Here is a 13,450-nt window from a genome sequence, read left to right as displayed (position 1 = left end):
TGCTGTCAGCAAAGCAAAGGGTGGCTACTTTCAAGAAGCTAAAATCTAAAACATATTTGGAGTTATTTCAGTTCTCTTTTGTTTACTACATAACTCCACATGTGGTCATTCATAGTTTTGATGCCTTCAGTGAGAATCTACAATGTAAAGAGTCATGAAAATAAAGAAATTAAAGAGAAGGTGTGTCCAAACCTTTGACTGTTAGTGGATGTGTAAATATGTTGTTTAATTACTGATTGTGAAACTAGTTTTCAGGTTCTTATAGATAGTTACCATGTTAATTGTCTCTTTCTCACTCCCTTGTTGGGATTGTGGTCCCTCCTCCATCTGGTGCTGCCGCCTGTTGCTGTGAGGACTTGTTACTAGATTTTGTTGGTGCAGCAGCCTCCACAGCTAACATATCGGTTCGTTTGACACGTTTTGCTGCATTTAGTTTCATTTCTTTTTCTCTTTTAGTTTTTCAGCTCCACACTTCACGACTTCTTCCACACTAAACTCTGTTCTACAAGGTGCATGAGCACACAGGGAAGGTAGGGGAGGGGCCGTTTGAATTAAGATTGGGTAATTGAATATCAGTTGTCTTCTGTGAGTGCTTGTAGGGCCAGTGTGCAGCGGCACTTTAAGCCGGCCTGTAGCCTGTATAATTATATTCACAAAGAAAGAAAAACGTATTGACTTATCGGTCCACAAGCTTAAATGCCCAGTTGCCAGATTACTGGTCTTGCCCTGTGTGAATGTACCGATTACTATTGAACTCTTACACAACAAGTTATACTATTTAATATGATGGGTGCAAAGCCACAAGAGTAAACAAAGTGAACCGAATAAAGTGAAGATTTTAAAAGAATATGTGTGAATTTGACGGCATTTGTAACACAGTCCAATGGATCTCGACCTTAACTCACTAAATATAATTATGTTAGATGCAGAAACCTGCGAGGGAATGAAAAAAGGTCCAGTTTTAGGGAGTAATTAGCACCGAGAGATGTGACATTGCTAATATGGAGCAATAGTCTTTGAAAATATGGCCTGCTGCAGGCTGTGTGAGGCAGAAGCTGCTTTTTTGATAAGGTCACCAGTGACAGCACTGGGATGCTTTCTAATTGGGAAAAGGCTAGCTCATGCAGCCAGAAGAAAATACATAAGCTGTGGATTTCACTGGACACTGTGTGCGTCTATCGTAGCAGTTTAGTTTGCAGAGTTCATGTCTGTTGTCCATTACAGCTGTATGTGTTACACCCTGAAAAGGGGCTGAAAAGGGGATAAGTCAATGACGACGCTCAGACACGATGCTTCTCTTTCAGCAGCTTCATTGCGAATGATTCAGAAATATAAACATACATACAAAAGTATTAAACATCTTAACAACGATGTACAGTCTCTGTTAGTTGTAAGACAATATATCTCAAGACTGTTTCCTTTCCTTTTCTATAAGTTACAGATTAAATTGAATGTAAGAATTTACAAAAACAGGTTATGAATCAATAAACAAACTTAGATCATTAAACTGAAATGTACAGAAAATAAACAGAATATTCATATAAAAATACTAATAGGCATTTGTCCCTTCACACAAAATAAACATGTTCTTCGTCAAGAGCAAATGCAAAATGCACACAATGTATGTTTCATACACAGTCTGGCACGATAATGCTTCATGCTAGCCACCAACAGAGCGCTTAGCTTAGCTTGCTGCTTATAGCTTATCCTAACATCACAGTTAACACAGGTCATCTAAGTATTCCTAGTATCCTCTTGGTACATTTGGAAACACGGTCAGTACAACTCAACATACATATTTGTAAAGTCCAACAGCAGAATTGCACAATTATTACCTGAAAAGGGGATAAGTCAATGACGACGCTCAGACACAATGCTTCTCTTTCAGCAGCTTCATTGCGAATGAGGCATCGTGGCCAGAGCTCCCCCCTTCCGGCAACGGCAGGCATAACTAATCAATCACGATCACTAAATCACATGGATTATTCCCCAGGCTCGACAATAGATCACAGATTGAATGTTACACAGGTTGTAGTCACATTAAGGATTATTATCCGGTTGAACATATTTTAGCCTGTGTTACATTACGTCTCTTAATGGGACTTCTTTTACCCTTGTTTATACATTTACATATTTGAAATAAATTGAATAATATATTGGGTAACTTTTAACCACAACTTTTTACTCCATTATGAACTTCAACAAATAATCAATCCATCACATACGTTCATTTGCACGTTTGTATTGATGAAACTGCTGAAACACGAGTGAGCAAAAGGAAACCAAATACAGCTCCTTTGGATCTGTGTGCCAGTTCACATGAAGGTGAACAAATTGTCTGTTTTTCTATCTACATACATGTAAAAAGTTCAGCTGGAGTCTAAATGGAGCAGCAGGAAATCCTACTATTGCTCAACACTGAAATAATTGATAAAATGGGAGAAACACTGAATACAATTAAGTTAAATTCAGTAAAGCACAGAGTCGAGTGTAAATGGACTTTCTTGTTCTTGTAATGCTGACAGTGGGGACACACAGAGGTTTGTAGGACTGATTACAAGTATTGTAATCAAGTTAGTCTCTCTACACAGAAAGGTTTCCTAAACTCGTGGCTCAGTAACCCATCAACTGTCCAACATGTGAGTATTAGAGTCAGCACTGTTGGAGAAGAACACCAGGACATTGTTACACATGTTACAACGACAGGGTTCTGTGTTTTTATAACAAATATGTAAAATTGGAAATATATGCTTGTGCCATGTTGTACATTAAACTTTTATGTTTTTACAACTTCACCAAATATTCTTTACACTGATGTGTCACCAGTAGACGGGACTATGTTTGAAATGAGATACGGTACATGTGTGTGTCCCAGAATGTGCTGCGCTCCATCCACAGTCAGTATGTAATTCCCGTCCTGACCTTTTCGATGCTGATCTGCAGACTGCAGTGGCTGGACTCTGACACTCTACACTAACTAAAATTCTCACGTACACAGCTACAAAATAAAAAACAAGACCTTTATCTTAATGAGCCTGCTTGCTAAATGTGACACACAAAACCGCACAGTATTGGATGTGTGTAACGCACGAACATGAAAATATCCACGTGTGCAGTAACACAGGAGGGGAGGAGGAGAAAGACAGTGACATTTAAGAAGCTTTTCCTCAGTCCTCCCAGGAGACCAGCGGTGGGATGAAAAGCTAATGGCTAATACTCTGAAGGAGATAGTGATAGACTTATTTAACAAGGAAGCTGCTTAATAACATAGCATCAGCTCAGGGGATTACAGCAGGTGTCTGTGTGCACTTGGCAGTGAAATGTCTTTACGAGTATAAATAAGAAGAAATGTCAGTTTCAAATTTTACAGAAAAAATCAAGAAAAGAAACAATGGATCTGCAAATGGATGTCAGCAGAATCAGGCTCAGGGAGTCCCAGCTGTTGCATCAGGTTGGGAGATGTGGGGACAGAGAAACGGGCAGAGCATAAAGAGACCGAGGGAAAAAGACGATGTGTGGGAGAGAGAAGATAAATGTTAATCACAAGTATGTAAAACAGGGAGTGAAGAGAGTGAATGGAAAAGTGCCCCCTAGTATTCAAACAGAAAGTTGGACATTTTTTAACACATCATGTTCTGCATAGTGAAATATTTGGACCTGATGATGATGCTTAAAGATTGTAAGACAAGTCAGTCTTAATTAGTTTGTCAGAAAAGTTGTCTTCTGTGCTTAACACTGCAAAGTGAACACGCTACAGTAAAAGGGAACCCCCCCCCCAAATCCCCTATGAGCAAGCACTCAGCTGTGGGAAGGAAGAACTCCTTTCAAAATAAAATCCAGGCTCAGGGAGGGGCAGCCATCTACCTTGACTGCTTGGGGATGAGAGAGAAAAGAGAATTAAGGACACTCAACAAAACAAAGTCATAGTTAAGTTAAAATTCATGACAAGCAGTACTGAAACGTGTTTTTCTTAAAGTGGAGTTAATGAGCAAACTCGAACAACATTTCAAAGTTTTATTGGTTTATTGAAAAGCAGGTTTGCGACCAAAGATAAATGCCTGGGGAGGTTGGATATTTCACCGGGTAGTAATCGGAAAAACTGAAAAAGACTGAAATGTGCTTCAGCTTGTTTGTTCGTGAACAAGGACTCTGCAGGGGTGCTCGGCTGGATGGAGGTCTGAGAGAGTGCAGGTGGAGAACATATCATAGCATTCATCTTCAAATGTATTTATTTTTTATTTTAAGTGTATTTATATAGTACCAAAAGTCCTTTATACTGTAAGGTAAAGACCCGACAATACACAGTGAAAACAGAGACAACCCCCAAATCATATGATCCCCTGTGAGCAAGCACTTTGGCGACAGTGGGAAGGAAAAACTCCCTTTTAACAGGAAGAAACCTCCAGCAGAACCAGGCTCAAGGAGGGGCGGGGCCATCTGCTGGGTGGGTGGAGGCAGACAGGACAAAATGGAAACTGGACTCAATCCCAGAGATGATTAGTTAGAGGTGTATATAGGTAGATGATGGATGTATTTGTGCGTGCAGGTGCAGCACACCATATCTAGACACCGAAGATATGAACGGCCCACCAAAATTACCCAAATGAAGAGTCACAAAAGACAGGCTTCACTTATCTCAGTTAAAGTCAGTGTTTATGACTCTACTATGAGAAAGAGACTTGGCAAAAATGGAAAAGTTCCAAGATGAAAACCACAGCTGAGCAAACGGAACATAAAGGCTCGTCTCAGTTTTGCCAGGAAACATCTCGATGATCCCCAAAACTTTTGGGATAATATTCTGTGGACTGACGAGACGAAAGCTTAACTTTGTGGAAGCTGTGTGTCCCATTACTTCTGGTTGTTACCAGAGCATTTGGGAAAAGGAACATCATACAAACAGTAAATATGGTGGTAGTAGTGTAACAGTGTGTGGTTGTGTTGCTGTGTTTGTGAAGCACACTTAGATTCTGCAGCAGGACGATGATCCAAAACACACCAGACTCTGGAGTCCTAGTCAAAGCCTGGACCTGAATCCGATTAAGATGCTGTGGCACGACCTTAAAAAGGTGGTTCATGTTCAAAAACCCTCCAATGTGGCTGATTTACAAACGTTCTTTAAAAGACTCACTGCAGGTTATCTCAAACACTTTAATGCAGTTGTTGCTGCCAAGATGGCCAAAACCTGTGATTAGGTTTAGTGAGTGTTCACTCTTTCACACAGGGCCATGTTGGATTTTTCCCCTTAATAATAAACACATTCATTTAGAAACTGCCTTCTGTGTTAACCTGTGTTATGTGTTTCTGATATTTTAATTTGTTTGATGATCTGAAATATTTGAATGTGACAAATAAATGGAAGAAGACCTTGTAACTGGTGGACGACACACCATACCTGCTGAGCTACGCTGCTTCATAATAAGTGTTATCATAGTCCAGCCTAGGACGAGTTTTTCAGCATTGCTCTAAGACTGGATGTTTCTGATTTGAGCACTTGTGAACACTGTAGGCTTTATTCAGCCGTGTGTTTTAAAATTTACCACACGCTGTTTTCATAGCTGTTTGGGGTTATTTTAAGAAATGAGAGAAGTTCTGACAAACAGAACAATCTGCCAGTTTGTTAATCTGTTGTTGTTGTTTTTCACCATGTCTGATCTGTTGCTGTTCACTACAGACACACTCTCTCTCCAGGATGTTTCATCTAAACAGTGTGTGCTACACTGACTGCCTCACTGCATCCTCTGTGTCATCTGGTGCCTCACCAATTTACACCCCAACGTCTGACAACTGCTGTGATTTGTTTAAGGCCACACAACGACACAACGTTACAGCAGCAGCACCCGTGCTGCACCTGATGCCTGCAAGGAGGCTTGCTCAGAGAAACTGAGACGATGGGAGGAAGGTGAGCGCCTTCATCATCCTGAAATCCATCTGGGTTATTTGTCCTGCTTTTCAGATTATTATACCTGGTGTGTTTCACTGCACTGAATGTAGCAGTCAGTCAAACATGGCTTAACTCTGTGTGTGGCTCTTTGTATCCCATACGGTAAAAAATATATTTCAAAACTTTTTTTACCGTATGGGATAGAAAAGGTGTAAAGTTGAATCTAAATAACCAGATTAGGTAAAGGTTTTGTTGGACTTTTGTCCAGACAACAGTATTATGTCAGGATCCGTCCATTGGCTAATTGGGAGACACTTCACTGCCTGATTGGCTGACCAGTTCTCTATTTAGATTTCTCTCCCTGGAACCTGTTTGATGTCATTCTTTACATGGACATGTTATCTACGCTATGGTTTTAATTCAATACAAGAAGACTTTGGAGTTTGTTAGAAGAAATGAACTCATGCCCATATTTTTCACTGCAACTGATTTTCTTTTCATTTTGTTGGTTCTATCACGTCTAAAATGCGTCCCCTTCAGTCATTATGAGCAGCATGAACCTTGTTTTAACTTTGGCTAACTGTGTCGTTATGTCTGTTTGTGTTTGCTTTGCACAACTACTGCAGTTTCACACTCTCACTACAAGCACTCACAGCTCAATCCTGCTTTCTTCAATCAACTGAACTTTGACTGTTTGGAGGCGGAGCCAAAGTTAGAGGTGTCTTATCATTATTGTGAAGAAAACTGAAAGTGTTTGTGTGCAGTTTTAAAGGTGAAATGTTGAGGTAAAATAAAAAGTCATCCAAAATGGCAGATTATAGCCCAGACAGTAAAGCCTCTGCACTGCTGTCCCATTAATATAATATTACACAACGTTTATGATCTAAAAGTTATCATAATGAAGAGTGTGCATTGTTCCTAAGAAAAAAGGAAAAATTGTTTTGTAGCCGAGTAAATTTAATGTTATAAAATGTGAACAAATGCAAAACTTATGCTGCTGCCAGATGTTCCTCAGTAAAACACAGCAGTACACATCTGGCTGCAGAGCTCCACTCACTGTGGGTTCATGTAATAGTTCATCTACACCAGCGGTCTCCAACCTTTTTTGCGCCACGGACCGGTTTGTGCCCGACAATATTTTCATGGACCGGCCTTTAAGGTGTCGCGGATAAATACAACAAAATAAAACTAGTACCGGTACCGAATAAAAGAAGATTTATTCATAACACACGTGAAAAGACCCAGGAAAACCGAGTAAATGATCAAAACGATAACAAAATAACGCTGCAAACCGATAAAAACCCTGAAAACCATACATTTCACACCTGAGCCTCGACTCTCGCGGCCCGGTACCAAACGACTCACGGACCGGTACCGGTCCGAGGCCCGGGGGTTGGGGACCACTGATCTAGATAATGTTACAGGTTGTGTTTGATAAGCAGCTTATTGGTCTGATAAAACTCTTCAGATTGTTGCTGTCATTTTGTGCAAATCTATGGGTGTGTAGACTACATCACACACCATACTTGTAGCTGTAGTTGTTATGCTTTGTGTTTTTCTGTGTGCAGCTAATCACTCGATTAATTCTGGTTATGTCTGTTATAGATCCATCACTTTCATCTCCTACACCAGACATCTGTCTGTTGTAAATCATTTTCATTTAGTTTGATAAGATTATTTATTTGTTTATTCATTAATCTCAATAGTGTTCATTAAGACTTGGAAGTGAAATTTAACTCTAAACTAAATGAAAAACTGTTTTCAAAATGCTACATGCACACGGTTTTGCTAACCTTGTATGAAAAATCAGATTTACTTAATGTAATGTGTGCATCTGATGGGGCAAAGGTTTTTATTGCAACACAGTTATAAATCATGTTTCTGTGTTAACGAACAGAACGCTGTCATTCATTCTTCTGCAGCAGCGTGAACTAACAGAAAAGTACACGATACAGTGGAAGCATTTAGTCAGGTCTGCAACGCCATAATAACCTTTGGTGGGACTTTAAATCATTACCAGATATAATATAGAAGTTTCATGTTCTCATACATGGTGTGATTGTGCCGAAGGGGAAAAAGAATTTGTCAGTAAACGAGAGGGGGATTCATTCAGCTACTTAAAAACACCTCGCAGTAACAAGATGCACCTCACTCAGTGTATCACTGTATGTTTGTCTATAAAAACATTTTTCTTTAGCACAATTTTATAGTCCTGGAAAGGCACACTAAAGAAGAACGTAAACACAGAAACAAACTGTTTTGTATTGTAACACAGACACATCTTTATAACTAAAATGAGTATGCTCAGTATTCTCAGTCTCATGTTTAAGGGTGCAGTTAAAGGTGACAGTACATTTGAAAATGTCAGACATCAATAACAGGAGTTAAATGGCACAGATGTCCAAGCAGCCAGCTGTGTCATTTAGCGTAATATTTAATTTAAAATAATATCACAGAGAAATCCTTTGCCTTAAACGCTGTATTATATGAACGTTTCAATAAATCACTGTAACCTGTTTTCTAGCAAACTTCTAACAAGCTTGAAAGTCAGTATTTTATACGACCACCTTTATTGTTTAACATCTGTACTCTTCTTCAAGCTCAGTCAAAGTGAGATTTTCCTCTTCTTTAAGTCGTCTTTGGGAAAACGTCTGTCAGCTTCCTGAAGGACATTCCCAGCTTCTGTTCTTTGTCTGATCGCACACACCCTTAATACTGTTGATATTTGGGCTGTGATGAAGCCTTTTATGACTGACATGGTTCTCCTCGATGTTTTTCTAAGCAGGTATGCTTTCACTGCACAGGCACTGTGGATCCACTAACCTCACATAATTACGGAAAAGTACTTTTGTTGTTTTACTTCCACAAATCACGATGCAATGATTGATCACACAGAGCTACACTGTGCTCATTTTATCAAATATTTGCTAAAGGTTTAAAATGTGTCACAGCTGTTAAATCACACAGAATTTCTAATATATCCAAGCCAGACTTGGCAGATCTTCCTTCTTTGATCAGTTGATTTAATTTCTCTTGTAGCCAGTGGCCAGACCTCTTTCAGTAAGAATCTGAAACCTGCATTACTGCTCACCACAGTTACTAAATGTCTTGAGGCAGGTGGTTAATTACCGACACACTGGCCTCCCATGGCACTGAAAAACCAGGCTGTGAGGGAGGGGTAAGGAGAGTGTGGGGGCAGCCTGCCATCATGGGACGGAGGAAACCTTGCTGCAGGTCGTTTCTGCTCAGCTAATCTTTTTTACTGGTGACTATGGTGTTTTAGCTCAGAATAGATCTGACTATGTTGCACCGTGAATTGCTGCAAACACATACATACAGTTTACATACGCTCATCATTGGCATGAATGTGATGCTAATTTTCTGCTCCTCACATCTTACATACACCTTTAATTACTTTATTTTGAATTTTATCTAATCCACACGGGGTCAAACGTATAAATACTGGCTCACATACATACATATACATATGTATATATATATATATATGTATATATATATATATATATGGATACATATGTATATATATGGATACATATGTATATATATATATATATATATATATATATATATATATATATATATATATATATATATATATATAAAACACCCAGCACGCCCCTGCGGGCGGTTTATTCTTCAAGCCCGGGTCCTCTACCAGAGGCCTGGGAGCTTGAGGGTCCTGCGCAGTATCTTAGCTGTTCCCAGGACTGCGCTCTTCTGGACAGAGATCTCCGATGTTATTCCCGGGATCTGCTGGAGCCACTCGCCTAGCTTGGGAGTCACCGCACCTAGTGCTCCGATTACCACGGGGACCACCGTTACCTTCACCCTCCACATCATCTCGAGCTCTTCTCTGAGCCCTTGGTATTTCTCCAGCTTCTCGTGTTCCTTCTTCCTGATATTGCTGTCATTCGGAACCGCTACATCGATCACTACGGCCGTCTTCTTCTGTTTGTCTACCACCACTATGTCCGGTTGGTTAGCCACCACCATTTTGTCCGTCTGTATCTGGAAGTCCCACAGGATCTTAGCTCGGTCATTCTCCACCACCCTTGGGGGCATCTCCCATTTTGACCTCGGGACTTCCAGGTTATACTCGGCACAGATGTTCTTGTACACTATGCCAGCCACCTGGTTATGGCGTTCCATGTGTGCCTTGCCTGCTAGCATCTTGCACCCTGCTGTTATGTGCTGGATTGTCTCTGGGGCATCTTTACACAGCCTGCACCTGGGGTCTTGCCTGGTGTGATAGACCCCAGCATCTATGGATCTTGTACTCAGAGCTTGTTCTTGTGCTGCCATGATTAGTGCCTCTGTGCTGTCTTTCAGTCCAGCTTTGTCCAGCCACTGGTAGGATTTCTGGATATCAGCCACCTCCTCTATCTGCCGGTGGTACATACCGTGCAGGGGCCTGTCCTTCCATGATGGTTCCTCGTCTCCCTCCTCATTCTTGGGTTTCTGCTGCCTGAGGTATTCACTGAGCACTCGGTCAGTTGGGGCCATCTTCCCAATTATTCTTGGATGTTCGTTGTCTCATCCTGGACTGTGGATATATATATGTATGTATATATATATATATATATATATATATATATATATATATATATGTATCCATATATATATATATATATATAAATACATATATATATATATATGGATACATATGTATCCACCCACACAGTAAGTTGTCCTATCACATGCTTTGATAGCTGTCAGCCTTTAAATGTTTCTGTGAAGGTTTATCACTGTTGCCATGTGTGTGCTCTCACTATGGTTCACTTTTTCACACCTGGAGGTTTGGATTATTTTTCCCCTCGGTCAGAAACACCTTCATTTTGTTTTTACTTGTGTTATCTTTGTTTAATATTGAAATTTGTTTGATGATCTGAAACCTGTGACAATCATAGGAATGAAAGTAGGAAATGAGGAAGGGGGCAAACACTTTTTTACACCTGTATGAAGACCCCACAGGACCTCATATTATTCCAACAGAGCCAGACTGCTGATTCCTTCAGCTTTCAGGCCCCTCTCCTGAGAGACCAGCTCCTACTTTGTGTTTGAGAGACAGACACCATGTCTATTTTTAAGATTAGCCCTAAAACTGTCCTCGTTCAGAAATCTTATACTTATGGCTAGATTTGTAGACTATGTTTAAAAGCTCTTTCTGTGGAAAGGAAAAGGACAGTGTAAGAAGCTTGTGTATGCCCATCAAAAGTATCTGGTCAAAGTGCACGTTGCACTTGGAGATCTACATTCGTGGGACCGATGCAGAGTCAGGCAGGTGAACACTGGGACACCTGGCTGTCTTCGGTTTGTCTCTCCTTGCCTCTTTATGTGTGGGTCAGGAGTCATTCTGGGTTCCTGGGTGCGTCTGACTCGACACACCTGTGGTGATCACACAACTGTTTAAGGTAGCAAGTCAGTCTTTGGTAGATATTTAAGTTACACAGTTTGTGATACTGTGGCTCCTGATCAGGTTATGTTTGCTCTTCTCCTCTGTAGGTTCCTGGTTTCCCTCCCCAGTTGGCGAGCCTAACCAGAGTTTAGAGAGTTTGTTACTTGTAAAACAGTAAAACAGAACCATACTGAACTCGCTTCATTGTGCAGCCCTTGATGATTATATATATTTTAGATGATTTTCAGGGTTTTCACAGAAACACCAAAGATGTGAAAAGTTTCATTTATGAATGTGGTGCAAATTTGCTCTCAACACCAGCGAGACAGAATGAATCTGTTGGAAGAAAGACATCGTTCAGCTTCATCATTCAAAATCCAAAATGTTCTCAAAAGCCAAGAAGAATCACAGCGTGTTCTTCATGCAGCCCTGCTAATAACAATAAAGTAGCTAGCTTCTCTAACTCCAAAGTTAAAATAAAGATCTATCACCAATCAGAAGAATATAAGAAAATCTGCTATTTTTGCACAGAACTATGAAAGCATCACATTGCTGAGATATCAGGCCGGGTAATATTCACAAAGGAGTAACACTTTATTACCAGGCTGTGCGTGGTGTGCAGCTGCAGCCTGCATCTGAGGTGTAAATTAAATTTCACTGGAGTGTTCTCTCATTTGTTTAATGGGACACTGAAAATGCCACAGACTCCAGAATAAAAAGTGTAAAAATCTGATCTGACATTTCGACATTCAGAGATGTTCTCTTCTTTTGAAGAGCGCTCTGCTCTTTTCAAAGGAAGAGGCCATTGCTCAGCTTTTCTGAGGCAGTGATAGCATAATCAGGATTATTGGAAATAAAACACAGCAAAGGCAAAGGGGGAGAGAGGCACTTGCTTTTATTAGCTTTGTTATTGATCATACTTATGATAAGATAACACAGGAAGGAGAAAATGGAATATGATACACGCCTTTGCATTCTGGGCCATTTTCACAGTCGCCTTACATCATTCATATAACTCTAAACCACACTGGTCCATACAGCAGAATTACATGGATGTGTTCTGGATACAGATTTCAGTGTGTTGTGTGGTGGCAGACGCTGTGTTATCATCATGATAAGCACTCTGCTTTTGTTTAACTTGATAGAAACATCACTAAGATCTCAGAGTTTAACAAACGTGTTGGTCATCATCAGGAGAAACGTGTCAAATACACATAATGGTGTCTTCTAACAAATGTATTTCAAATTAAAATCTCTCCGACAAGCTGATACCGAGTCGTTCCACCTCCGGAGAAAGTCAGACACCTTATTCTAGAAGGTTTGATTTTTGTTTGGGACCTTTTATATTCACATGCTTCATACTACGAACGGTGGATACTGATTATAATTATGGAGTGTAGACGATGGTAACATCAGTGGCGATATCTCACAGCAGCTTTGTTTTCTGGTTTCTCACTGACAGTTTTTCAGACATCTGCAAACCTGCAGAGCGAAGAAATATGTGTGGAAGAGTTTGAAAAGCTCAGCAAAGGAAGTGCATTTCACCAGGGTCACTGTTCACTGCTGACACATCACTACAGTCCTTCACATATAAAATGTGTTTGTCCACACTGGACTGTGTCCAAAGGGCTCAGAAAATCTCAGCAATACAAAGTTGCAAAACTCTCTGCACACCTCAGTTTCTGCTTTCCTTTCCTTTCCTTTCCTTTCCTTTCCTTTCCTTTCCTTTCCTTAATTTCTCCGTCTTCCTTTTTCATCTTACACTTTTACTTCATCTCCTCTCGTTGTTTCCACACAGTTCAGCTGAACTTTCACTTCCTGCCTACTTTTCTGTATTCCGCATGGCTTCCCCTCACCCCCCATGATCCTGGTCCCTTGTTCAGCATTTTCTTCTAGTTTCATTAGTTTCACTGTCTCGGGGTCTCCCCCCTTTCTTTCCTTCCTCTTTTCATTTCCTTAACTTCTCCTCTTCTGCCCTCTTCCTTACCTTACCTTTGTTCCTCTCCAACCTTTCCTATTCCTTCCCTTGCCTTCAGCCTCCTTCCCACCTGCCCTTCTCCTCTTCATGTATCCTTCTGCAGTCACTTCAGCTTCTACTCATTTTCTTCCCCTATTCCATTTTCTCTCTCCTTCTTTCTTTTCTACTCATGACA

Source organism: Simochromis diagramma, unplaced genomic scaffold (assembly GCF_900408965.1).
Source record: "Simochromis diagramma unplaced genomic scaffold, fSimDia1.1 OVJJ01000585.1, whole genome shotgun sequence".
In the NCBI taxonomy this organism is placed as follows: Eukaryota; Metazoa; Chordata; class Actinopteri; order Cichliformes; family Cichlidae; genus Simochromis; species Simochromis diagramma.
The sequence above is the reverse complement of the archived record's forward strand: the minus strand, read 5'-3'. Positions refer to the sequence as shown.